Source organism: Ammospiza caudacuta, chromosome 6, assembly GCF_027887145.1.
Source record: "Ammospiza caudacuta isolate bAmmCau1 chromosome 6, bAmmCau1.pri, whole genome shotgun sequence".
NCBI lineage: Eukaryota > Metazoa > Chordata > Aves > Passeriformes > Passerellidae > Ammospiza > Ammospiza caudacuta.
In genome coordinates, this window is record NC_080598.1 from 48,663,118 (window position 1) to 48,687,205 (window position 24,088).

Genomic DNA, 24,088 nt, shown 5'->3' on the forward strand with positions numbered 1-24,088 from the left:
GCGCCAGGCTGCGCCCGAGCGCCGGGGCTCGCTCAGCGCTGCGGGCACGGCGCTCCCGCCGCAGCCGTGCCCGGCACCACGGCCCGGGCCGGGGGCGCCCTCCCGCTCGGAGCGGCCGGCTACACTCCCTTCCTCCCGCCCTCCCGTTCCTAGGGGCTGGCTCTCCCCCTGGAGGCCTCCGGCAGCATCGGCCGCGCGCCGCCGCTTATGTAACGCGGGGCCCGGAGCCCCGGGGCTCCACGGGGCAGCCCGGCGGGGGCAGCGCCGCTCGAGTGCTGGCACGGGGCTCGGCCCCACCCCGCAGGGCACAGCGAGCATCCCGGAAAGCACCCGTGGCAGCTCACACGTGTAGCTCCAGCGAACGGGAATAGCTGAGCCCTGTCCGTAGTGGGGAGCTCTGCAGCCGAGCCTTGGTGCACGCTCTTCCCGGCCGCGGCTGCAGCGCTGCAGCCGGACACCGACTGACGCCCTGGGCTGTGCCGGCGCCAGCGCTTGGGGAGCTCCGGCATGTTCGTTCTAGAGGATCCTGCGGGAGACGAAGCAGTCCACGCAGCCTCCTGAACACACGTGTGACTTCTGCAGGCCATCTGTACCATCCCAGGGATCCGCTGGTGCCCTGGCTGGTCCTGGCGAGACCAGGCTCCGTGCCAACGCAGGAACGCTGTACCCAGCCCCGACCAGAGCCCCCGGAGAGAACACATCCTCCCTAGGAATGGGTTTTAGCACCACCTCCATGGATCTGTCACAAGGACTCTGGGAAGACTGCTGAACCAAGGAATCGTGTAGGATGACAGTCAGGTGGTAAAACCGAGATTAGGATCGAGCACTGTTTTCCTAGATGGGGTGGGGAGGCAGTAACAAACAAGGAGTCATTCCATGCAAACTCTTACGTGTAAGTACCCCAAAGCACTACAAATTCAAATGTGTGCCTCGTGGCATAGCACAACCCCAGTCATAAGGGGAAATAGCCCCTTTCTCTCCTCACAGCTTTGATCGCCCCTCAGCAGAGGAAGGAAGCTGGAGAGAAGCTGTGATAGGAGCTGTGAGGGTATTACACGGGCTGCAAGCTACGAGGCAGCCCACGCGTCTTCGCCACACCTGCGGCGCGCTGAGGCGCAGCCTGCGGCGGCTGCCCGGGCTCGGCAGCCCCGCACGGGCCGGGGCCCCGCCTGGGCCGAACCCCACATGGGCTGAGCTGAGCCCCGCACGGGCCGAGCAGCCCCACCTGGACTGGGACAAGCCCCGCATGGGCTGCAGGCCTGCGCCTTCCCCCTCAGCGGAGCGCGTGTATTAATTGCCCTCTCTGATGGCGTTAACGATTGCTCCCGTGCTTGCAGTGCTGGAAACCAAACGCCCCACTGACAAGATATCTGAAAAAAACCCAAATGCGTATCTTTGAAGCGTTGTGCTCAAGGCGATTTGTGTGGGGCTTTCTAGCTCTTTCTATAACGTAAAAAGGGGGGTGGAAGGGGCAAAGAATCGTTACATTTCCGCTGTCCAGTCTCCAGCACGGAAATAAACCCAACAGCCTGGCTTGCCTGACAAACTGTGAAGATTCAGATAATCCTGTCCAGCTTATTCTCCACTCAGGGGCAATTTGTTCCTTTTAAACCCCTAACAGTATTTTGCCAAAGCTGCCATCAGGAAAATTGTGACGCGAGCTGTGCAAATATTTACTCAGCCATTCCCACGCTGCTTCCCAAAGAGGTTATTGTTCCCCCCCCCACTCCCCTGCCGGCACGAAGCACAGCCATGAGTTAATTTGGCGGCCGCTGGTAATGTTAACATTCAGGTTTTACAGAACGCGTTTGTTTCCAAAGCGTTTCCTTTAAGAGGAAGCCCCCGGAGCCTGCACGCATGCACTGGTCCGCCACCACCAAAATACCCAAAATCAGGCTCGTTAGTCGTGGGTGAACGCCTGAAAAAAAAAATAAAAACAAAACCCTAAGGCCCCAGCGAGGATCGAACTCGCGACCCCTGGTTTACAAGACCAGTGCTCTAACCACTGAGCTATGGAGCCGCCGCTTTTTCTCTCTCCCGGTTATGCCTAAGACCCGTTCCGACCCTCTCCGCCGCCCCCTGCCGGGCGCTCCGGGCCCCGCGCTGCCGGCCCCGCCCTCCGCTGGCCCCTGAGGGCCCGCCCTGCACAGCGGCCTGCCCGCCGCCGCCGCCGCCGCCGCCGCCGCCGCCGGGGGGAGCCCGCGGCCCGCCCGGAGCCGCTCCTGGCCGCCCAGGAACTGCCGGAACTCGGCGGGAGCCGCCTGCCGCCCCGTTTGTGCCCTCTCCCCGGGGCACCCCGCCTGCCCCCTCGTTTGTGCCCTCTCCCCAGGGCACCCCGCCTGCTCCTCGTTTGTGCCCTCTCCCCGGGGCACCCCGCCTGCCCCCTCGTTTGTGCCCTCTCCCCGGGGCACCCCGCCTGCTCCTCGTTTGTGCCCTCTCCCCGGGGCACCCCGCCCGCCGCTCTGTTTGTCCCCGTTCCCCGGGGGATCCCGCCGCCCTGCCCCGGCTCTCGCCCGCCACCCCCGGGGTGCCGCTCCCGGCTCTCCCGGGCGGCCGCCGCGGTTCCGTGGGAGAGCCCGGGCTGCAGGAGGGTCCCTGGGCCCGCTGCAAAAGCGGCAAATAAAGCCGCTGGGATGAGCACGTCCGGCCGGGCCAGCAAAGGCGCCGGAGAAATTCGGTGGGTGGGCGAATGTCTGACATACAGCCTGATCTGTACCGGCTAGGAGTAAAAACACCCTGTCGTAACAAAGGGTTACTACAACAGAGGTTGGGTGTTCTTAGGAAGTGTGAGCAGAGGTGCTGCCCGGGGTTTCTGAGCATCACTTGAGTGACGCCTTGCAGCCCTAAGCATGGACCCTAGAGAGGATTTCTATGTAATTCTCTCACCTGGTGCCTGCAGATCAACTTTAACAGAGGTTACAGAGCTCAGAAGCGTCAGCTGACAGCTAAAAGGTGGAAGGCAGCCACGGTGTTGGACCCATCTAAATGTACTGCTGGTGTGCACTGCTGGTGCTGGGTATCGTCCCTGCTAACAGCACGCTTTGGCAAGGGGTCTGTGATCACTTGTGAATGGCCTGAACATTTTTTTAAACTTCATGGCAGATAAAATTATTGCAGCCATATGCCTTTCAGAAAGCTCTGTTCAGGGCCCTGTCTTCATTCTGTACTAATATCTCTTTGTATAGAATTCAAACTTGGATCAGCAGATGGGAAAGGGATGCAGTGGGGGAGCTCGTAAACCTGGCTTGGCTTAACAAAATCTTGAAACAAAGAATGTTACACTATGGAAATAAACCTCAAAAGTCCACAGCAGCATCAGGGTCTGCAGTATCCTGGGCACTAGATGTGTTAATATGTGATTTCTCCCCAAAGACTTTTTCCTTCAAAGTATCTTCTCACTTTAATGCCCTGATAGATTTTAATAAATGATGTCAGTGAAATTTGACATAAACACTGAAAAATTATTGCTGACTCATAAAACAAAACTCCATGCAGCAGCTGGATAGTAGATACAGTCAACAGAATAACAGGAGGAAAGTTGATTTTCTTCATTGAATGATACTCATTACATGCATGTATATTTGAATATTGTGAAAATATTCAGTGAAGATTAAGTGTTTGGATCCACTAAGCACTTCATCTCAAATTTCTACTCTGGAAATAACAAGTGTGAGTTGTATTTCTAGTCGTCATGACCGAGATATAAGTGTTAAAATTACATATGTATGTATTAATCATACATTATTTGCTGTGTTATTTTAAGGACATGTCTCCTCTGAGATATGCTTGATACTAAGCCAGGTTGCAGACTTTTCAGTCTTCAAAACTGTGATGAATGCCAGTAGCAGCTTTAAAGCTTTTCTAGATGGTGTGTGTGTGTCCTATCTACACATGTGTAATGCAGTGGAAGTTTAAGAGCACTGCATTGTAGCAAACTATAGGCCTACAGATTATTTGTTGTTAAGATAATATTGTTATGATTAGTTGTCACACCCTGGAAAACAGAAAAATGTCATTGCCTTGCAAAAGATTGTGCAGTTTTTTCCCCCATGCCACTTTTCATGCTCAGCCTGAGTTGCCACATGCCTATCTATGAACTTGGAAAAGTCAGTGAAATCCCTGCTGGAGACTGTCGTGCAAGTGCATCAGTGCACAGAAGTCCAGAACATATTTAACATTATTTTTAAAAAGCCCCAAACACCCAAAATGCCCAACACCAAACCAAAAATATAATTTATGAAAACTTGTTACATGTTACCATAAGTTCTCTTCAACATTTGTTGTTTTCTTCTGCTACCTCATGTCACTTCTAAGGCAGAACAGCCAGAAAATATTTCAGAAAGGTTTTTTAAGGCCGATAGGGATGGACCTTTCACCACTAGGGCTGCCAGACATTGCAGCTGTAGTTCAAAGGGACCCTCTTTGAACAAAAACAGTTGTACTGGGTTTATTATTTAAAAGCCTTGCATCCTTAAGACACACAGGCCTCAAGAGCTAATGGGCATTCCATTCATTCAATTAACTTGGGAAAAGGACTGTGCACTGAAAAGAAATCAATACAGAACACAGCTCCCTTAGGAGCTGAGGCTCAGAAAGACAGGATTGTACCAAACCTGTGTGAGAGCTGTCAGCACAGCTGAGGCACTTGGCACTTACCTTCTCCCTTCATCAGGGACTGACTCCTGGAGTCACAGATGTTCATCTTCCCTAAACACCAAAAGAAATGCACCAGTTGTGATACTTGAGGAGAACAAAACTGGAAGTGGCAGCACGTACCAATGGGAGGAGTAGAGTGTTTTCTGTATTTTTCAGAGGAAGCATTATCAAAAACCCCCACAATTTTAATTTAAAATAAATTCCTACTCCTCTTATATAAATGACTGAATGTAAATGTTTGAAATACTGGCTTTTTCTGTCTGTTATTGTTTTGTTCTAGGCTCATTTACATCCATGAAAAAAGACTGACTGGTTTTCATTTGGTCTAGGAAGACAGGGACCAAAACCTCATTGCAGTAATACTGAATCTTGATCAAATAATTATTTACTCCAAAATGAATGGCAAGGTCAGAGGTGTCTGAGTTCAAGATAAGAGAGTGGACCCAGTTCTCAAAGTGGAGGCAATTGTGCTTTAAAACTTTCATGCACTGGCACGTTGTTGCTATGTTCATATCACTTTAGGGAATGTACAGATCATCTCTAAAAACCCTTCTGATTACTATGGAAATAAGAATCAACAAATAAACCAATAAATCATTTACATTCCTACCAGTTCCCTCCTATTTCTCCACACTGCTATCTTTTATCTCTCCCACCCCATCTTTCAAACACATTTTCAGAGCCAAACCAATATCTACTTGGCAGAATTTCTTTAGGCACATATTCTTATTTCACATCCATATTACTAAGTAGCTCATCTTTTTATAACTGAAGGTGATTCTTTGCATATGAAGTCTAAAAATGCTGTCCAACTTAAAGCTACCAGAAGCTGTTATTGCAGTAATCACTCCCTCCCTAAGTCTGTACATCAGTGCCTGAAGTGGAAGCCCTCCCTTTCTTCAGTGCATTAGTATTGACAAAGCTAGTCCTTCAAATACATTTTTAATAACCTTTTTATATGGTGCAATATCACTGAAAGTTCACTACATTTATTTTTGTCAGTTCAGAATGATGGGATTTTATATGAAAGGATTGAAAAGATTTTTCTGTTAGTGCTCTTCATTTTAAAGGCTCCAAAGCATTAATACTGTGAACGTTAATATTTTGGCCTGATACATAATCTGCCTCTGCACATATTGCAGCTGGGCTAATGGGAGAAACCAGAAAAGTAGCTTTGTTGATCAGGAGCACAGCCAAATTGCAGGGATCTCCTCAGTTTTCAATGATTTGCATTTCTTTTTTGATTTTTTAATGTCACTGTACCAGAACAGTGGCATAGGCTGCCTTTCCTGTTATTGGAGACATCAAAGGGAGATACTGAGGACCTGTCTCTTTACTGATTTCCAACTTTTTCAGGCACTGACACTTCCACCTAACGAGTCCAACACACTGCCAAAATAGCATCCCTGTGCTGGAACAGTGTGCTAGCACTTACTGTGTCAGAGGTGCCAGTGTGCAGCTTTCCAGCTCTTGGAAGCTTTGAGCCTAGGTCTAGTGACACCTAACCAACCCTGCCTGTGCCATGGAGCACAGACTGCTCCTGCTCCTGAGCATGGCTTGGGCTGGGAACCCAGCACGGGCTGTGGGTGGGGGCAGCAGTGCCTGGCACTGCATTCTCTCTGTGCATGGCACTGCATTCTCCCAGTGCATGGTACTGCACTCTTCCAGTACGTGGCACTGCATTTTCCCAGTGCATGGCACTGCATTCTCCCAGTACCCAGCACTGCATTCTCCCAGTGCCTGGCACTGCATTCTCCCTGTACATGTCACTGCATTCTCCCAGTACCCAGCACTGCATTCTCCCAGTGCCTGGCACTGCATTCTCCCTGTACATGTCACTGCATTCTCCCAGTACCCAGCACTGCATTCTCCCAGTGCATTGCACTGCATTCTCCCAGTGCCTGGCACTGCATTCTCCCAGTACCCAGCACTGCATTCTCCCAGTACCTGGCACTGCATTCTCCCTCTACATGGCACTGCATTCTCCCTGTATATGTCACTGCATTCTCCCAGTACATGTCACTGCATTCTCCCAGTGCATGGTACTGCATTCTCCCAGCACATGGCACCCAGCTGCCTCTTTCCCACAGAAAGTGAGGTACCAAAGCAGAAGGGTCCTGCTGGAGCCCTGCTGCAGATGTCTGACCACGAAGTTTCCTGGCACAAATCCAAAGGGATTCATTTACAGGATCAGCATGTGCAGCTCCAGAGATCTGCCCCAACCAGTTGCCAACATTCTCCACCAAAGCTAGGGAAGAACCAGCTCTTAAGTGATAAGTTGGGTGGTTGCATCTCTGTGTGCACTTACTGGGGCTGTCAGTGACTGGGAATCTTCCTGGCAATCAGAACAGATGAACGAAAGAAGAAAATGATCTGCCCTGCACACTGCTTACCAATTTCATCCCTTGGTCGGGGGTGAGGTCCTTGGAAGAGGACATGCCTCTTCTGAAGTGAATCAGCAGAGGACTTTGACATTATCCACTGTCTTTCAGGAACATTAAATTAATTTTCCAGCTGTCACTCACAATTAATCTATTTATTCATGCAGGGGGGTAAAATTTCGTTCCCTTATATTACACAGCTAAAAAGTTCACTCTGCAAATCTGTTTTCTTAGGAAAGAAGGAATTTCCTGACCAAGACTGCTTCCTGCAAAAAGGGACTGCAACAGTCTCTTAGCTTCTCATCACAATAAAAATAAGTATCTTTTGCATTACCCTACATTTAATTTTTTCTGTATTCACTTCCATTATTGGTCTATCTTTCCATCAGGGGGTATGCTAGGAGGAAGGCTGAACAGAGACTTCTGTTGTGTGTTTGAAATAATACTGTAGCAAATAAAAACACCAAAGCAAGCTTTTTTTTTTTTTTTTAATAGACAAGCTGATAGGAAATGAGTTTCCTATGGGACAGAGCTGGGAAGAGTGGAGTTCATATAAGATTTTCCACACCATTTCATAGCTATCCAGTTAAGAGCAGGCATCAAGCTACAGCAAGGGTCACCAGGTAATTTTCCTTGACACACAGTGCATGCTTCTCATTCCATTAAACCACGTCAAGGTAATGCAGTGAATATTACACTGACTTGCCAAACTGCATTAACCACAGTGCTTTCTCTCTAAGACTTTAAGGTGATGCCTCTTGGCATAGCTGCATGAGGCTTTTGGGAAATATGACCAAGTATTTGCATCTTTGCAAAAGTTTGAATCCTTCAGCCTTCTTGAAGCAGGAAATACGAACAATATTTATAGACACCCTAATATTAATATAAAATACCATATTAGATATGCAAAAGGGAAAAGAACAGGTTATTAATTGAAATTCAGCATCTTACCAACAAAAAGTAGGATTGAGGTTTCCTAAAAATGAAAAAACCATCAAAGTTTTGAGTATGATCTCAGACAGTCCTGGGTGTATAATCAATGCAGAGATCTGTCTCATCTATACTTTAATTTTACACAGTAAGGAGTAGAAACAACTCACTCTGACATTCCTATGTAAACAACATTGGGCATTTTTGGAAGACCAGAAAAGTGTGACAGTCTCTTTCAGAGCCCCAAGAACAAAGGCCCACTTCAGTTTATGTGGAATTTCAATGTAGCCAGTATATTTTGTGGCAAGCCATGTCCTAGCTACAGATTCTTCAGTTATTTTCACTATTTGGAGCAGGGGAATTATCACATCTTCCATTCCTTTGTTTGATTTCAACTGAATCCCTGGAAAGCTGTGTGTCACACTTCTCTACCTACATTTTATGTTGACATCCTCCTGTGAAAAAAGACAGGTGTAATGGGTAGATTTTGCTGGCTTGAACAAGACTTCTTTTTATATGTAATAAAAGTTTTTCTTGATTCCTATCTGCACTGCTTTTATGTGGCTAATTTAGAGCCCTGGGCCTATTCTAGTCAAAATCTAGGAGCTCTATATCCCAGTAACAGACTCTGTACCAATACCACCATTTTGTCCTACTAAAACATCTCAGTTTCAGGTGGGAAAAGAATTCAAGTGTTCACTGGGGCCAGTCACTGAAACTTCAAGCAGTCTCCTGCTCCTGCTTGCTCACTGTCAATAGCAGCATCTATTGCATTTCCACAAGTATCAAAACTGAACTGTCTTCTACACCAACTCATTTCAGACAAGCTGTGACAGTGATCACCATCATCTCCAAGTCAAGCTGCATCTGAAACTCAGCCGGACTCTTTACATTTCTGCAGCCTGTGACCAGGAACCCCAGTCCTATATTCATGAGCCACTGGAACAATCAAGCAGGACCAAGCAGTAAAATCACAGCCCAACTTCAGTGAAATCTGCAGAAGGAACTATTTTTTTCTTTCTGTTCTTAGAAATGAAACACATGGTACCAGCACTTTGTTAATTACAGTGAAGAGCTTGTGAACTTCAGCAGTTTTCCAGCTGGAATTTTGTCCCACAAAAATCACAGTACTGAGTATCTGGTAATGATAGTAAAAAAGAAAGGCTCCAACAAGAAATTAATTTCTATGGAAAGATCTGGGCTTTTAGTTAAACAAAAAAGAAAGGCATCTGCAAGTAACTAGTCCAGATTCTAAAGCAGATAGATTTAATTTTCAAAATACGGGTGGAGAGTTGCTTCTAAAATTGACACCTGCACATGCCAGTACAATTTTATTTTTGTTCATGTAATTTTTAAAACTTGTTCTTATTATACCATTTTCCTGCTTTATATTACACTGGTACTACTGAACCTTGAAATATAATTCTTTGGGGACCCTTAGCAGTGATATGCTGAGTTTTTAAATATATCACATTATTACTGTTATTTATACAAATGACACAAAGATCTCTTCATTAATATCACGATTACTCCATTCTCTGGAAGAAAAGAATACCTGACAGAAGTCATCATCACAGCTCCTGGCAGTTTCTTGGTTGTGACTTATTAAGGACTATTCTGTCAAAAAGTCAAGTTTCTTTTCTTTGAAAGAAAGCCCAAAGAAATAATTTAAAATTACAGAATTAAAGTGGATTGGAGGAGCTAACAAGCATAGTACAGTAAATAAAATCAGTCTGGTTTTAATATAGTAAATGCCACTGGCTGCAAGTCATATTTTGGAATACATTTATTATAGGAAACTACTTAGATAATGAAAGTAAATCTAAAAATCTAATATAATTTTCATCATTTATGCAGTTTGTTTGCTTTTTACATTTCATTTTGCTTGGATAATGAACACAGTCTGCTTTTTTTCCCTGGCAGTATCATATTTCTGATTGTCAGACATTTGCCAAGGCTGCAGTGATTGGGTTTTGGACACCTCAGGGGAAATGGTGACATCCTGTTTTCAGCAAAGGGCTGAGCAGGGGAATTCTTGAGAACACAAGTGTGTAGTTTGGTCAGATCAGAGCCTGCCCACGAGTGACAGGCAGCAAACAGCACTTACCAGGCTGTGCTGCAGAGGTCTGGGTCACACAGCGAATCTTCAAAAGTCAGTGCAAGTCCCACCACAAAGTACTCCCATAAACCATTCCCCTTCCACACTCAACAGCCAGGAGCCAGCACTGGGGTTTGGTTTGGTTCCAGGAGCACCTGGGCTTTTCTCAGGTTCCAGACTCACCCTGGACACAGGGGGCTGAGCTGCCACTTTGGGTCCCAGTGAGGGATGTTCAGTTGGTTCATCTCAGGGACAGGGTCTGCCTTGTTTAACACCATAAGTGAAGTCACATCTGGAGAATGACAAAGGAATCCACAGCTGTAAGAAGTTTTTTCCAAAGTGTTTTAAGACCTAGCTCCAAACAGCAGGATGTGGGCCATTGTCAAAATTGAGAGGTCTGCATGCCTGTGATAATTTGGGCAGTAGTTCTTGGAGAACAGTTAAGTGCCTGCCTCTCATTTTCACAGTTTCTGTTAAACGGAGTAAAGTCCAATCCGAAGAAATCAGTGAAACAGAGCTACAGATATTATCTCACTAATGGGCTGATGCTGGATGCAACATCCCTGAGTCTCAGGAAGGTCTGGATTTGATTCTCTGGGTTCAGTACAGTCTCATTTTTGAACTGTAAGCCCCTGATATCTTCTAGTGAGATAAAAATCCAACTTAGTAGAACTCATTTTCAGGTCCTACAGTTGTTGAGGTCAGGGACATGAGAGATTGCACCTAAGATGATCTTTGAGTTTATGATTCTTTCCCTTGAAATTACTTAAGAGTGTAGCAGGGGGATTTTATTATGGCTTAATATTAAACATCCTCATTTAGCTAATGCTATTAGAAGAACCTGATTTCTTGCAAATTCTTATACACTAGGGGGTGCAAACATCCTTTTAATGAGTCCAGAAACAAACGGTCTCATCAATTCCAGCAAAGAAAGTGTCTGGTCCTGTACTAAAGCTTGTGTGGAAAATACCTAATGTTTTAAGTCACATTTGGCTCATACAAATGAATAAATAAAAGCAGTGCTTTCAGCAACAGCTTTTTAATGTTTTCTGGGTTTATATATGGAACAGGGAAGATGCTAACGTAGGAGTTACATAAGAGGAGGATTCAGCTCCAGCCTGCTTTGCATGCCATTGCCGGCAGCTCGCTCATGTCCTGTGGTGACTCAGACACTGCCGTAAGCTTCACACAGGGACACTCTCAACTTTTTACCCCACATTTTCATATCATTATGTGACAAGTTAGTTTTCTGACTCAGGCACTGGCTGAAGTCTGTCTTTTAAAGCACTTATTCTTCTGTTGTTACACCAAGATCTGTCTCTTGCAAGTCATGGTGTGAGGCGCAGTGGGCTGAGCAAGGCAATGTTGTTTCACCTGCCTGGAACAAAGTCCTGATTTTCTCAGCTTGTGACAACAGAGCATTTAAGCTTCTACTTAACAGGAAACAGTGGTAGTTCTGATGAATGTGATAGGATTGCTGACAGGCATAAGTGTTAATCATATGTTTATATACCAGTAAAAGCAATGGAGCTGTGTGGAGTACCAGTACAGATTTCCAACTCCAGCATCAGTCAGTCTTCAGTCCCTCTGCTTATGCATCATTACTTACTCATGCATCTTTACTTTCACACAGGGAACAGAGCATCTGAGGAGGTATCAGCCTCTCATAATAATGCATTCTCCTTTTAGGTCACAGAAATAATTCTGCAGCTACAAAGCAGTGCTTACGAATGCAGGAGCCTCTTGTGCAACATTTCTGCCTTTGTATTTATTCATTTGCCCATTCCTTATCTCAGTAAGGCATGATCAGAGCCCCCAAAGTCCCTTCTCCTAAATGATGTACAGAAATTACTAAAATCTGAACTCATAAATTAAACTTGGAAAAAAATCCCATGGTTTTATGCATATCTATTTTGCCTAGATTCTGTTTTTTCAAATGTATAGAGGGTTTGCAGATGTCTTTGCATCTCAGGTTCAAATGCCATCTTGTGATTGATGGAACCATATCTAAATACCTCAGATTCTGCCCTACCACTTGGTACCATTCACACCATCAGCTTTTATTTCTGCAGAGTGTTTCATATTACCTTATTTTTCCTGTGTTGCCTTCATCACTGCATCAAAACAAAACAAGAGGATTTAAGCAGGTCAATGCATTATGGTTAAATATTTTTTTCTGAGGGAGAGCAGACCATTCCAAACACCATTAAGACAGAATCCTGATTGAATGTGATGCAGCCAGATTAAATGCATGTTAATAGAGAAGTACAATTATTGTTGACTTCCTAATGCAAACAAGAACTTCAGACACTGATTTCTATCAGCCCATTAGAGCTGGCTGAATTTTACACACTGTTTTAACAGTTGCTTAGCAATGGCAAATAAGCTGTTCTGTCTCTTATCACTAGCAGTATAGTTAGAACAATACCTATTATTGAACTGAATAGGTATGAAATTAGTTTATACTGTTCCTCTTTTTGAGATGGCACTTGGCAGCAAAGTGAATTGTTTAGGCTGCAGGCAGAAGCAGCAATTTTTTTCCTGGAGCTGAAATGGAGATAAAATGAAACTGAGGCTTTGTGATGGCTGTTTATCTGAAGGCATCATCCAAAAAACTCTGCTTTTGTATGTTTGTGTGCACAGGAAGGTTTTCCTTCAGATATCTTTTTTGAGTGAATTTCCAAGGTTGTGACAACACTAATGAATAGAGCCTATTGAAAAAGCAAATATAGCAATACCACACTGCACTATCATTTCCTCCCTCATTCCTCCATGGGCGTCTCTGATGAAGTTCCTCAGCTCTGGTCTGGGGAAACATACTGGAGTTAAAGCTACCAAAGCCAAGATTCAGAATGATCAAGTGCTTTAGGCACTTGTCATTTACTGTTGCAACTTGTGTCTTTTAAGTGTGCACCTTCCACAGTGGAGTCCCTGCAGCTGCAGAATCCCAACATCTGCTGCAACATTCACACCTTGCATGCAGAGTTCATGGTCACCACAACAGGGAAGGCTTAGCACAGCAGTATGGTTCAGTTCTGGTGCTGCAAGGTCTTAATTATATCTTTCTAGTTAGGATTTATACTCCCAGCTCCTGCCTCCCACAGGAATACCCCAATAACATGGCTGCAGTCTACTTTGAGGTAGATGCTTTACAAGACAATCTCTTAGATAAGGGCTGTGCCTCCAAGCAAAAATTTCCAATTTTAGGCCAGCTTGTCATCCTCCAGGTCTGATGAAATGAAGTATGAATTATTTTAAGTGCTTTGGGTAATTTCAACAGGAAAATTGAAGAATGCTTCTACTTTGCAATAGACTAGTTTTGTAGGTGGTGCTTGGGGCAGCAAAAGGTTTGGGGTTGAATATCTCTATCTGAGGAAATAATTTAACTTTTGGATTCCTTGACAAAGAGAACCACTAAGCTACTGCAGAGATAACATGCCACTGCTTACTCTTTCTCCAGCTGCATTTCATAGAAAGCAGCAGCAGCTCGTGTTGAACCCACATAGCTGGTCCCTACAGAGGTTCTCAGGTCACTTACCAGGTTTAATCAGGACAGGCTAACAAAATAATCCCTGTTTCTAAAACCTGAGTGTAACACAGAGTAAACCTCGTGTTTGTGATCTTCTGTACCCAGGTTCTGAAGCTTCTCAGCACTGAAGCACTTCTGTGCACCAGCAGAGGTAGGAATTTGGTACCTTGGAGCTGTGCATAGGGTGGAGCAACACACGCAGGGCTGCTGGCACTCCACTGGCAGCACTGTAAGGGCATAAGAGGCAAGGTGATTGTTGGATGAAATGTACACAGGATGACAAGGCATGTACCAGCTGAATTTAAAGAGCGGCTGAATACAGGTTTTGAATCACAGAATGGTTGAAGTTTGGAGCAGCCTCTTGATATCATCTAGTCCAACCCCTCTGCTTAAGCAAGGTCACCTGGAACCAGTTGCCCAGGACCATGTCCAGCTGGATTTCAAAGATCTCCATGGAGTCTCATGACCTCTCTGTGCAACCTTTACCACTGTTTGAACATCCTTACAATTAAAAAAAAAAAAAAAAATCCTGTGTTCAGTTTGAATTTGATGTGGGTTAACTTGTGTCCATGGTCTCCTGTTCTGTCACTGAGCACTACTGAGAAGAGTCTGACTCCCTTGTCTTCATTCCTTCCCATCAGGTGTTTATATGCACTGGTAAGATCACAGAATCACAGAAAGGGATCACAGTGGGTCATCTGGTCCAGCCTCCCTGCTCAAGCAGGGTTACCCTAAAGCACATTGCACAGGATTTTTTCCAAATGGATTCCCCCTGAGCTTCTCTTTTAACAGTTCTAGCTGTCCCAGCCTTCCTTTATAGGGAAGGTGCTCCAATCCCTGAATCACCTTCATGGCCTTTGGCTGGGCTCATGGTAAGTCCATGGCTGCTGTGTACACAGGAGCCCAGAACTGGGCACAGTTCTGAACACATTGTGCAGGTAAATCTACTTCATCTCCAGATCTGAACTTTCACACTCACTTGCTTTTTCAGTCCTCAGTCCCTTGGTACAGCTTCCAGCAAGTGTGCAAAGTGCAGCTTTTGCACACTTTTCCATCAGAAGTAGGTGTGAAGCTAACAGGCTCATTATGCCAAAAAGCATTCACAATCTGATTCCTGCAATGTAAATCAATCTTGTGTTCTGCCAAAGGAGATTTGTTACCAGTCTCACTACCTTCTGAAAGGTGCCAAATGCTCCCTATTTTATTAATCCATGTAAATTTCCTGTGTAGTTCATGGGGAAAAACCCATATTAATTTCTTGCTGGAGCTACTGGGTTCTTATAATGCTTACAGTATTAATCAGTCATTTACATTGATTCAAATTAGCCCAGATAATATTTTTACAAATAATTTGATTACTATAACCAGACACAGTGAGAGCAGGTTAGCCTGAGGTTAAGGCTGGAGTCAGGGATGAAAGGTTTGATCACTCATTCTTATCTGAATTCCTGTCCTGCAGGAGTGAATCAAGGTCAGTGCCTGGACACATTCCAGAGTTAGTGGAACCTACAGAAGAGATACGTGTACCATTTTTACTATTTCATCTGCAAAGGCCCTGTAGAGATATAGTAGATATAGCATTTATTTAAAAGAAAGAAAAAAAGGGGGAATTGTGGGCACACAGTTTGTGGTGATTGGGATGGGGCTGGGCTGAGCCTCATCCCCAGTGGGCACAGCTGTGAGCAGCAGGGGAGCAGCACTGACAGCAATGAGCCATGGAGGGCCCAGGGGCACTGACCAACCACAAAGGGAACAGAGGCACACAGGTGCCGTGCATCAGCATGAGGGGATAAAAGGTTGGGCTGAAGCTCCAGAAGGGTGGATGCTTGCAGCCTTCTGAAGTGATGGGGTGTTACTCTGTATGGGCAGATGCTTGAAGCCTTCTGATGAGGTATGGTGTCACTCTGAATGGGTTGAAGCCTTCTGAAATTGTATGGTGATACTCTGTGTATTGTAGCTGTCTCAACTGTGACAGCAAAATTTCCTATTGAAGGTGTAAAGGACTCCTCAGGGAGAACCTTAGACAGGCTGAAAAATGGCTTGGTCTGCCAAGTCACCAAGCAGCCAGAGACCAGAGGGAGCAGTCTAAGGGTGGAGTCATGTCCTCAGCTCTCCTGGTGTGGAGGGGAATTTGAAAGCAGGACTGCCTGTTTGGGGTGTGTGGGGGAGGCCCCAGGGACCTGGAATGCCAGTGAGGTTGCCAATCAGTGTGAAAGCTGAGCTGGCCAGAAATGAGCTGTGGACTTGGTGCAGGATGAGAAAGGAGGGAGCACCTGCCAGTCAGGCCTTCTTGAAACAAGGGCGTCACAAGCATTTCCACCCCAGCTTGATGCACAAACCCTCAGCTCACCCCTACACAGGTTCAGTGGTACTCACATGATTTCCCAACTTCCAGGGTGTAGGCTTGTACAGCCTGGAGTTGGGAAAATGCTGAGAACAGAAATGATCTGTTCAGGAGAACAGTCACTGAAGTATTTTTTTTTAATGCTATAGAATTGTAGGCAAACAAGCTTGCTACTGATTTAAATGTGATTGTGACGAACTTTTTAAATGACTTGTTTGTTTGGGGTTTTTTTGCTGTGTTTCTCTGTTTTAAAGTAATGCCACTGCAGGAATCCCAGTGTACCACAGAATTTGCTATGGTGCATTGCAGAGACCAGTTGGGGCTTGACAAGGTTTGATCATGGTTATAAATATAATTTTAAAAAAAAGCCAGTGTAGTGCCAGCAGTCTGATATTCACAAGAAACTCTATCAGAGCAAATCACTGGAACAAGATAAAAAGACATTTCATATTTGGGTTCAGGTGTGCACAAGGCTGTAAATTATATTTCTCTGGTTCTAACATCATGACTGCAGCATAAAGAGACACTTGGGCAGACATTGTCCTTGCCACACAGTAGTTACAGGCTACACTTTGGAAATACTGACATACAGAACTGGTATGTGAAGCTGTTTGTGACTGCCTGAAAACAGCTCTCAGGCCAGGTAGAGTCTGGCTGGTGTGGAAGTGCTGCAGAGGGATCCCAGTTTTCTCTCATGAGGAAGCATGTGTATGCCATAAAATGAAGTGTGGACTTCACAGTAAAGAGTGATGGGGCAGATGTTATTTGTGATGGATTCAATAAAGACATGATATTTTGGGATGTTTGAGCATGACTGTAACTAAACACTGGGGCTCTGACCCATCACATAATCTTGCATGTGAATAGTACCAGGTCTCCCACCTAAGGCTACAAATAAATCTGTCCCTAAATGCCAACAGATGATTCAAGTCTACCTCTCTCCTTCTACTGTGAAAAATCTTCACCAGAACTGTAATCTCACTAATACTCACTCTTGAGGTTTGCAAACTAGATTATGGCTTTAAAGCACCAGGCTTCCTGCTATCTCTCTCAAATCCTACACCATCTCTGTTGTTGTTTCACATCCCTGAAGAGATTAACAGCATTTCCAAGGCTTCAAATATGGATATTTCTTTCCAGAACTGTCTAGCATGAACAATGCTGCTTTCATTTAAACAATTCTACCCACATCACTCTGTCTTTAAAGCCATGACCATTGTTGTCATACCACAACTATCTAATGGCAGGAGCTGGGGGTCTGGCCCTAATAGCTGCCACCCAACTGAAAATTTCAGTGAGGTCCCATTACTTACAGCAGCCAAGTTTCTGGCACACAGAAATTCTCAGATCCAGAGTAGAATCCTATTCATGTATGCTCAATATAGGAAATAGAATTTAAAACCAAACCAAAAAAACCCTGCATGCAATCCTTCCCAAGCTGAAGTCAATTTTGCACTCCATTTTCCTGGACTGGGGTTTCAGCCTGAGGATTACGCTGCCTATTCTCACCTCTAAAATTTTCTGCTAATGTTTCACATTTTATAATAGCTTTTTATTATTTTTTTAAATATTACCTTGTTTTTCATGAGCCTTAAACAAAAATTTCTGAAGGAGGAGGGGTTTGCATCACTCACCAGCACAGAGTGAACAGAAATCTCATGTAACTTTCAACAGAGAATGAACTGCAAGGGTTTGCAATATTTTTGCCATGGTGTAGCTGTAGCCTGCAATTTGGTTCCATCTCCTGTGTTATGGTACCATTGGCTGCTGGAATTTGAGGTTAAAAAAAAACCAAACACAAAAAAAAAAAAAAAACAGGAGAAAAAGCTGTCTATATGCAAACTACTGTCATTCTGCTAACAAATCTTTTTCTCCTTTACTGTGTTACGTATACTTTGCTCAGCTGTTAATTAAAACAGCAGCAAGCATGAGCTTCCAGTAAGTTTTATGGGGGTTTTTTAAAAAGATGAGGTTGTCTCTTTGCATCTATTCTGCTGTTACTATGCACTGTTAGCAGGAGGGGTTTTTCTTACCTCATTGCAAGACAAATATTGCATACAACTTTGGAGCTTAAGTTCTTATCAGAAAGCAAAACTAAACATCAAAATTTCTTAACAACTAAGCATATGATTACAAGCTATAATACTGTTTCCCATACTCTGATATCCAAGCTTGGCCTTATCCAACTTCCCCATCAATCACTGCACACTACTCTTTGGTATCATGTCATCATATTTCCATAATCATTAATCATGTTACCCAATAAATCCCTGGGCAATTATTTAAGCTGCTCTCTTAACAGCTGTCCACTTCGCATATTGCCACCTCGGCTGCTCATTTACCAGCATGCCTTTGATCTGGGAACTGTTCAATCAGATCAATAACATGCAAGGAAAATGCAAATGGATTGACACAAGAGAAATTCTTTCATGTGGAATATTCACATTTGAAACAAACCTTTCTACTCTGCAGCTGAAGCCTTGCTTTATAGTGATAAAGTTCTTTATAACGATTTAACAAATTACAGCTAGGTAATGGCAAAGCATATTGCATTTAGCAGCAGAGCAAGTGGTAGGTGTGAGCAGTAGCTGGGAGCTCCCAGTCACACATGCACTGGCAAGCCCTCCTCCTTCCCAGTAACCCAGGAGATGAGATGCCAGACTATTCCCTGTGGGAGACAGATGAGGTGAGAGACAAAGGCCATTTGCACGTTCAGGTCTGTGGGAGACTGCCTTGTTTATCCCTGTGCCTTTCTGTGGTCTCAGACCTGCATTCCCCATCCCTGGTGGGTTCTGGTCCCCCCTGCACGCTCTTTCCCATCAAGCTCTACTGCTTTCTCTCCCACCCTTTCCAGCTCTCCTGTGCATTATTATGATGGGGCTACTGGCTGTGGGGGATCACCGTGTTGGTCAGGCTTTGACTGTAAGTTTTCTCATGTGCGAGAAGACCTCTTTGGCTTCAGGCAGATGTACAGCTCCCATCTGTTTGTCAAGAAGATTCATGAGGAACAGGCAAGATTACTGAGTACAGTTTACTATCTGCAATGACTAAATGCCAAATGCAGATATAAATTGTAGTGCACTTGGAAAGCTGATTAATTAAAAAACCCTAACACCACTGACAAATGCTCAAGTTTCAAATGTTTCTTTATCAGCATTATCTGACTCTTCCTAGACTGAGAGCAGATTATTATCAAGTAATTTTCAGTCTTCTCTAGTGAAGCTTTCTTAAGCATTTTATTATTTTGAAACAAATCTTTTTCTGCAGCCCTGTTTTCAAATGGTACTCACTCTTAGTCTCAACTTAGCATAGTGGTGTATAAATTTCCCCTCTAAAGAAGACAAAAAATAGAGGAAGAAGTGATATACATCTTCAGGAATTATTATATTCCATGCTTTGTTTGTTGTAGTGGGGGCTGGTGATAAATGATGCCACGTGGCTGTGTCATTCATCATTTTACAACAAACCTGCACTGCTCCCACTTGTGCTGCAGTCCCACCTCCAGGCCCCCAGTGGGGCAGCCCTGTGTGCTGAATGCTGTACACATCTATTGAGTGACAGGCCATTCTTCAAAGACCTTATGAGCTAGAGACAAGAGATTCCTACTGACCAGAGGTCCCCCTTCTTCTAACAGAGGAGCAGCAGATTTTGTTTGCGTGACACTTGTAGCCACAGATAGGCTGGAGGAGCAGAAGGAGGACAATCTCAATAATGCCCGAGGCAGAGGATGAATAAAGAAGTGTTGATGTCTCTATGTTCATGAGACACAGGAAGGATACAGTGGAGACCACTGGAAGAATCTGGAAATAGGCAAAAGCAGTTTTCCTGTGGTACATGTGGAAAACAGATTTTGGTGGCATGGCAGTACAGCTTTGCTGGCCTTCATTCAGGAAAACTTTTTTGCCTCCTGTCTCTCTTTATCACTTTATCAATAATTTATTCTCCAAGTTCCTGCTGGTATATATGTGTAGAGAGATACAGGAGGGAATTTACAATGTATGAGCAGGTTGGAGTAGAACTCATTCTTTTAAAATAAATTGTTACTAGGTTATGCCAACAACTGTTACAAAAATATATATCTGCAAAACATTTGCATTGACCAGTTTACATAAAGATGTAATATTGATTCTTAATTTCAACACTTTATTTGGAAAGGTGGGTCAAATCTGATGCAATTTGGTACTTTCCTCCTGACAAGGTACATCAGGACCTACTCTTGAAAGAATGGAAGAATTTGGAAGGCTGTCTAAACTGTTTTGTTTAATTTATACATCCAGTGAAAATCCAGGCCACCTGCCATTCCCAGCAATGTGAACACTGTCATTCAGTTAAAAATGGGTACTACAACCTGCAAACAGAATCTTATGGAATGGTGACAGAGACAAATAGGTGAGCTGAAAATTGAGTCATGTAACTGGACAGTCCTTTGGGGGTTTTGTTTCAGATTTTTTGTTACTCACAACTTGAAGTACAGCTCTGTGCTGAGAAAACCATTCTTATTGCAAGCTTTTGCTCTTAAGACATGTACAAGAAATCTGTAGGCATAAGAAGGTGCACAGACTACAAAAGCAGGTCATGTTATGAACCAGCATAATAAATGGAATAGTTCCTTTGGCAGCTTCCAGGAAGCTTCTATAACTTTGTGTGAGCAATGAGATTTTCTACTGCTAAGACACTCTCCACTGCCTGTTTGTGACCAGTGCTGGGTACAGCCAAGTTATGAGATCCAATAACAAATGATGATGCAGAATGTTGGAGTAAGAAGCTGGCTGTCAACAACAACTGGGAAATCATTTAGGTATTTAAACATGTCTGGTGCCACTTTAGAATCCCTTAGGATTTCACAAGATAATGATCAATATGGCTCAGGTGATCTGTATCTTTTGGAAAGGATGCAAAGGAAGGAAGGAAAGGTCTCAGCTCATTTAAGTACAGCAGCACTCAATAGCTGCTACTATAAACCCAAACCCCGCTGCTGACCTCTCATACAAAAGAAAGAAGAGTGTTCCTGAGTGCTCAGAAGCAGCAAAAGCAAACAGGAGTGGTGGAAATTATATCTAGAAGAAATATTTAAGTTGAAAAAATGAAGACTGGGAGTAGGAGGAAATAAGAGAGCTGGCTTGGGGGAGGAGGCAGATGTTCCCTTTCTGGTATGTGAAAAAGTACCACTACAAAATCTGCTCCAGAGAGGAACACAGCCTGGCACTGACAGGGAGCTGCTTGTGCTGTTGCTGCTGATAGCAGAGGTTAGCAAATCAAGGGGGCTGAGGTGGGCACGGTATAAGGAAATGAAGCAGTGGTGGGGCATGAGATATGGCTGGAGAAAAGAGAAATAAGAGGTTTAAGTCCATCCCATTTTGTACAGATTGCAGTGGGAGCATGGTGTTTCCTGATGGTATAAGCCAGTACTGAACAACCTGGGCTGATGGACACCAGCCCACACACCTGAGGAAGAACCCCAGGCTGACCTTCCAGCTGTGTTTGTTCCTTACATAAAAGTCCTATTCCTTGTATCCATTCTCTTCATTACTTTCCAGGCAGGTGACAGCAAAATGAAGGTGAATGACACTTTTTGAAATAGTTTTTAAATGGAATCCTCTCCTTTAATTGTGTTGGTTTTAAGGATTGGGATTTATGTTGAATTTAGACAGAGATGCTCCAATACCATACTATACGACCTCAGTGATTAGTGCAAGTGGCTTAAAGACTCACTAAGAAGGAAGGCAACCAAACATGCTAATAACAGCAAGCATCAAACACCACAAAATATTATCTGAACAAGAGTAAACACTGTTTGCATTCCCCTGGTTTTTTGAGACAGAAGAGTTTTTCCTCACGCCACCAACTCCTCCTATGGGAAACAAGGGCAAAATATTTCAGAAGCCCTGTCTAAATCCATGTAGTAAAGGATGTAGACAGTAATACTATAATCTATTGAGTCAAATGTGGGTCATAACAGGGAAGTTTAATCATCTTCCTCAGCAATGATATACATAAATAGGCAAATAAAAGGGATATTGGAGAGGTCACACAAGCTAAGAACTGTGGTCACACTGCTAAGAACAGCAAAAGCAAGCTGGTTTCTTTAGCTTAACTAGCCAAGCAAATATATGGGGCTCTACTTCTGTGCTTTTGCTTCATATTCTGCAACCAATTCTTATGCAATTAGAAACCCTCTTCTTCAAAGGACATCTCTTTTGGAAGAGTTTCCCTTCCTCCCCACTGCAGTTTCTGCCTACCCAGGGACCAGGCCTCCCCACATTTACCTGCTATGACCAGGCTTTGTCACACAGGAGTCTGCCAGCCTCGTCCCTTTGGACAGTCCCATCCCACCTTCCTGCAGTTCTGCAGGGAAAGAGCTAGGTATCCTGATGCTATCCCACCCCTTTATCCCCTAATAACCCAAACTGTCCTGCTTATTGACACTCTCTTCCGTGGAATAAAAGTAAATTCATTGAGGATTTTCTAAGAGGATTAGGGAAACTGGGAAATTAAAAATTCAAGAAAGTCTGGGGAAAGCACCTGAGCTGGAGCAGTGCAGAGAGGTGCTGGTGGCACAGGGACAGTGAGGACACCTGCCTTAGAGGATTCCCATCTTCAGCCAGAGTAGAGTCTGTCTCCCCATGGTTAGAGAAAGAGACCAAGGATGCCTTTTGCACACACTGCAGTCAGAGCAGGAAATTAACAATTCTATGCTGTGTGGCAACTTTTTTTCTCTCTGCAGACCTGCACTCTTGGTGCTCTTGCTGCAGAAATCTGCTCTGTGCCAGAAGAAAAGGGACCTGTTCTTGTACAACCTCCTGGTTCTGTGGTGTTGTACAGGGGAGGAATCCTTTCCCTTCTAATTAATTTCTCAGATCCCAGTGAGGACTACACTCCAGCAGAAAAATCTGAAATCTCTCATTATGGAAAGAGAGGAAAGACTTTCTCCACACATGGGCTTATCATGCCATTTACTCACTTACTCCAACAACTTTAAAAAATCCCTTGTGCAAAATTAAGAAGAGGGAACCAGACAAGTAAAAAGACTTTTGGAATTTTATTTTCCCACTGTACAGTCAGAGAAATAAAAGGGCTCAAATAAAAGAGTTTCAGATTTTGTGAAAAGCCACCATGAGCCTGTTGTCTGATAAACAACAATAACCTTTTTCTTGACACTAATTCCTTTATTATATTTTTAGAAGAATTTAAAAGCCACTTATTTTTGAAAACTGTGATTTCAGGAAAAAGTATAATTTTCACATTTCCTCTGATGTGTTATATGCCCTGCTGTGTTATGACATTTCAAGTTTCATCAAGTCACATTCATTTACATTCTCACATGTTTTCTCAGTGGAACCTGCTCTTTGGGTCTCTTTTCATTTATTACTTGATCACTTTAATGTATTTGTTTTACTGAATACTTGGGCCATATTAACTGATCCTTCCATACCCCATGCTTGCAATTCATTAGCAATCATTTCTCTTCTCTGCACGAAGAAAGGAAAAAAGGAATGAGAGTGAGAGAAAATGAAAGACAAAAGACATGGAAAGAAAGCAAACAGCAGTTTAGTACACAGCCTGGGATGCAGCCTGATCTGTTGCTTGGGCTTTGGTTATGAGGAAACTTTATCTGGTGTGACCAACATAAATTAGCAACACAATAAAATAGATCCCATACAACAAATGTAGCTAATTGGTTGAAAGCTGCTCATTATTTCAACCTCTTCAACTTTGGTAAATGTGTTCACAGCACTAAATCTGTGTTACAGATTTGTTTTGGTACTAAGTAAAGTGGACTGTTGGATCCTCTCATGTAGAAAACCAACTAATTGTTCGGCCTTGTGCAATGATGATGTGAGGGAGAGCTGGGCATCAACTCCCCATTTGTGGGCTTGTTTCTTGCAGAAATATTTTGGTTGCCTGTGCCTCAGCTTGAAATGGAGCCTAAATTCCTAAATTAGAGCCCTCTAGATTCAGTTCATTCAGAGTGGCCAGCATAACTGAAGTACAATATTACCACTCTTTGCCTCCTGGCATAGATAATTTGAGATAATTCTCAAATAATGAGACATTAAGTGAGAAAATCAGCCTATTTTGTCCACCCTTTCCCTGTATTTATTAATTTAATGACTGGATGAACCATGGTGTTTCTCCCCATTCGTGCTCCC

The 24,088-nt window shown here is 44.1% G+C and overlaps 1 non-coding gene across 1 annotated transcript; it reads right to left on the bottom strand.

Annotated features, from left to right (window-relative positions):
• Window positions 1–1,947: 1,947 nt before the first annotated feature.
• TRNAT-UGU (transfer RNA threonine (anticodon UGU)) lies at window positions 1,948–2,020 on the bottom strand. The gene has a single exon. It is a non-coding gene; the product is annotated as a tRNA-Thr (tRNA).
• Between the last annotated feature and the right edge of the window lie 22,068 nt (window positions 2,021–24,088).